This window comes from Papilio polytes, unplaced genomic scaffold (assembly GCF_000836215.1).
Source record: "Papilio polytes unplaced genomic scaffold, Ppol_1.0 DF824191.1, whole genome shotgun sequence".
Lineage (NCBI taxonomy): Eukaryota > Metazoa > Arthropoda > Insecta > Lepidoptera > Papilionidae > Papilio > Papilio polytes.
The window spans coordinates 2288245-2291885 of NW_013525013.1; positions in this window are offsets into that span (position 1 = coordinate 2288245).

Sequence of the window (3641 nt, forward strand, 5' to 3'; positions counted from 1 at the left end):
GCAAATCTATGTGTATTTTTAATATTTACACGATGAGAATGAATGATAATTAGAAGTTCCGGGTTTGTATAACATTTTGTATAGGCCTGATTTCAAAGATTACACTGACAGTCCCTATAAAAAGTTTTCGATATCATCAGAAATTGAAATCGTGCCTTTTAGTTACAAAAAACAATTAGTTAAAAGTTAACATTAATGTTTATTAATCCAATTTGTTCTCCTCACTAAGGGACATCAACTTAGTCTTATCCACATGTTTCAATCGTAGCTCCCGTTTGATTGAATACGCGTCCCGCATAAAAGGAGGATTCGCCATCTGGCGTGCGCCGTTCCAATACATGGCCTCATAACTTACGAGAGATTGGGACCGTGTAAACACATTTCGGGAATATCCAATTACGTTTGACGACCCAATTTAATATTTCGACATTAATTATGTTTAGTTATTAATTATCTAATAATATTATCAGAACACACAGTTATACTACACATAAAGGTGTGTAAACACAGTATGACTTTTTCTAAGTTCTTACTTTTCACACTCGAGTAAATGTCAAGTTCGAGCTTTGAACTTTGTCAGCAATAGTTAAGACATGCGAAAATTGGCAACTTTTTATGAAATTGTCGCAGCCTTTTGAAATGCACATATTTAAACTTTTACGCTACTATTCATAACCTTTAAAATATATTCTAACATTTCTTTTAACAATAAACAAGTTATATTTATCTACAATGATCATTTATTCAAAAATATACCACAAACTAAAAACCCTATACAAAAAAACCGTTAAGTTTGACTGCCATGATCGCTGCAATTTCGAGATAAGTAAAGGCATGACCAAAAAGCCTGCGGTAATTATTCAAGCAGTTCATAATTTAGTTAAATGTGTACCAAAACAGCTAAACTCGTCCCACGACCAACGAGTCCAAACGACCACGCGTCCTTTACAAAGAACTATTATTATCGAGTCGAGTAGGTAGCGGCGTGCGCTCGTAATTGTATTAATCATTCAGCGCGACCGGCAGACGTCGATTTTCTTCAACAGAGTGCTCTTGTTTGTTTTTTTCGTAAGGAAGTCGGCCGAAGGTGAACCGTGGGAACGTCGGGCGGGTGCACTTCCCAAAACATCGACGCACGGCAGCAACACGACGTGCGCCGGCGTGAAAGAGCAAAAAAATATCTTCGCGCCTTTACCAGACAAGGATGGAAGGCATGACGTGTGCGCGCCGAGCGACAGCTTACGATCGCGTGATCATCTACAAGAAATAATAAAACGGCAATAAAAGAAACACGAGACAACGGCAACAGTGGCGCGCGCGAAAGGGACGGGGCATGGCGACCGCGCGCGCGCAGCTCGCGTCGTCGCAGTCGAATTTCAAAGATCAATGATCGATGCGATAAGAAAGAGACGCACGACGGCATTTTAGTGGAGTAGGGAAAGAGATAGATATACAAAAATGTTCGAGAGTGAACGGGACATAAATGTTTTGGCTCGTGGCAACGCCGTAGATCAAGGAAATATTTTCCCGATGGCGTCAAAAGATGTCGCTTCTCACTTAAAAAAAATTAAACATTGGGAAACATTAAAATACGTAAAAAAACATTTAGATTTTTTATATGTATTTTATTAAATAGTTAATGTAATCTTTACAGTATGGTGTTGTGTGATCAAACAAGCTCATTACTTTTATTCGAGAAGAAGATATGCTCATTTTCCTCAAATATTATTTAATTTTAAGATGACTTATATGTTTATTATTTATGTATATCGATTTGACATTTTCTAATTACCATTAAAACACATTTGCTTGTAAAAGCTCTAAACAAATTACTAAAGCTAAAACCTCGAGTTCCAAGCGACATCAGCGCCCGTGGACAACTTAAGAAACACATGTAGTTTTAAGTTATAACGTTAGATGGAGTTGCTAGACATATTTCATAAAATGAAGTTCAGTGCTTTCCAAATTAATTTCTTTTTAAAATCACCTAAGATTTTCGTTTTTTTAAATTGTTTTTTTAACTACCTGTTACATTTGTTCCTGCTTTGAATAGTTACAAAAATTTTAACCGTTAGTTAATTTTTTACTAACACCAACTATTTTTACTAACTTTTATAGGTTAACTATAAACTTAGTTTCCGTATAAAAATACTGCCTGAATTCTAAAAAGAAAGTAAACAAGCATGGATGGTGGATATTTGTAGAGTTTGTAACCTAAACTACTGAAAGGACCTCGATGAAATTTCACACAGATGGAGAGGATAGTCTGGAAGAAGACATAGACTTACCTTTGGTTTTTTTAAATTACACACTGACGGAGTCTCGGGCAAAAGTAAGTATCCTCTAATTTCAAAACAACAAATATATCTAATTGAATATTTGTTTTCAAAATGAATCTTTGTATATTCTACAGTGAAGTACATAAACATCGATATTTAAAGACGTATTAATTAAGACAACATCGATAGTTATCGATATACTGAGTGTAGAGCTGTATTAAGAGCAATTACTTTAATCATTTGACATATCGTGGCACGAAACCAATTTCCGTTTTAAATCTAAAGCCAGCTAGCGATGAGATAATCTGTTTATGATAAACAGACGGACGGAGAAGTTATATCTTAATTTAAGATTACGTCAAACTGGTTTGCTCCCAAATAAATTAAGTTAGTAGGGGCTACTAAAATAAGTTTATGTTAGATAACTTTTAGTAAAATTTCATTAGATTAAAACCTTTATGAGTAAATAACCGTAAAATATTCTTATAATTCCTTTATAACATTTCTGCAAATATTCTGTTTTATCTTCTACAATACGATGTGATTATATTATTTGTTAACATAAACCTCTAATTTGAACTACTTAGTACCGTCAAAAAACCTACATCCCTAATAAAAATATCCTTTTCAATCTATACTAATGTTTTAAAGAGGAAAGATTTTCATTTTTACATTTTTGTATGTATTGAAATAAAACAAAAACTACTGGGCCAATTACAAAATTTCTTTCACCGTTAAAAGATACGTTATCGCTGAGTAGAATAGGTAACATTTAAAAAAAATTATTAACAAATTAAATTCTAAATATGAATTTCAATTTAAAGTCAAGAAATTCGTTCAACATTTATTTGGTATTTTCCAAATTGTATCGAAATTATTCATTTCAAATCAGATTCAATATAGTCAAGTACAAAAAACAATTACGTTACGTAAATGAATTCTATTCAAATACAAAAATAGGAATTAGGTAGGCGTGCGTTTCATCGCGAGCGAGTTCCATTGGCCGCGGAACCGCCAATGGCTGCGCGCTGACAGGATAAAATTTTCCACCTTATTTGTTACGGAAAATATAATGATAAAGTTTTCATTTAGATTTTCTATATATCAAGAAAATGATTATTTGATGTTACTGTTCTTATTTCTTTTATTTGAGTACCTCTGAACAATATGTTAGTAACTTAGTAAAGTTGCTCATAGAACCCCTGGAATGCTCTTGTAGTTCAGTAATTTTAATATGTGGAAAATGTATGTAATTAAATAGATTTAATATAGGTATTTGTGATGGAGACGCTCAAGACATAGCTTTTTTAGACTAGCTGTTCCCGTGCGGCTTCATCCGCATGAAATTGTGAGAATTTTATT